At 41.3% G+C, this 593-nt stretch overlaps 1 protein-coding gene across 1 annotated transcript in view; it reads left to right on the plus strand.

Annotated features, from left to right (window-relative positions):
• Positions 1-593, plus strand: part of LOC119591414 (dipeptidase 1-like) — a gene marked incomplete at both ends in the record, with an annotated part of 94984 nt that overhangs the window by 574 nt on the left and 93817 nt on the right.

Here is a 593-nt window from a genome sequence, read left to right on the forward strand (position 1 = left end):
ACGTATTATTTTGTATACTCCTTATATCCATCTTGCTCTTGTTGAAATAGATAATCCAGATAAAGGAATAGACAGACAGACAGAAATTCACGTATATGAGTTGGTACAGACACAGAGTATAATAATCGCACTTTCCTTTTATCCATCTCGCAATGGTTTCGCGAAGAAATTAGCAATTCAGGACGCTTTGTCACCAAGAGCCAGCCACTCACAGGGGCATAAACTGCAAGAGAAAGTCGGCTGACGGGTGTCTCGGCCTGGCGAAGGGGAGACGCGAGGGAGGAAGATATCTGAAGGCCTCCAGAAGGGGGACTGGGGTGGGGAGGGGCACGCTGAATGGGCACGCGGAAGGAATACCTGTAGCTCGGGAGGCAAGAAACTGACAAATGCTGTTCGCCACACACACAAAAAAAGTCAGATGTATAGATGGCTAGTTATAAAAAAAGATAAAAATAATAACAAATACAGCCACTCACACAGAAAAAAAGAAGAAGAAAAAAATAATAATGACAAAAAATGATAAAAAAATCACCATCATTTCAGTTATATATATGCATAAAAAATAACAAATACAGCAGCGCGACATTCACCCA

This window comes from Penaeus monodon, chromosome 28 (assembly GCF_015228065.2).
Source record: "Penaeus monodon isolate SGIC_2016 chromosome 28, NSTDA_Pmon_1, whole genome shotgun sequence".
Classification (NCBI taxonomy): Eukaryota; Metazoa; Arthropoda; class Malacostraca; order Decapoda; family Penaeidae; genus Penaeus; species Penaeus monodon.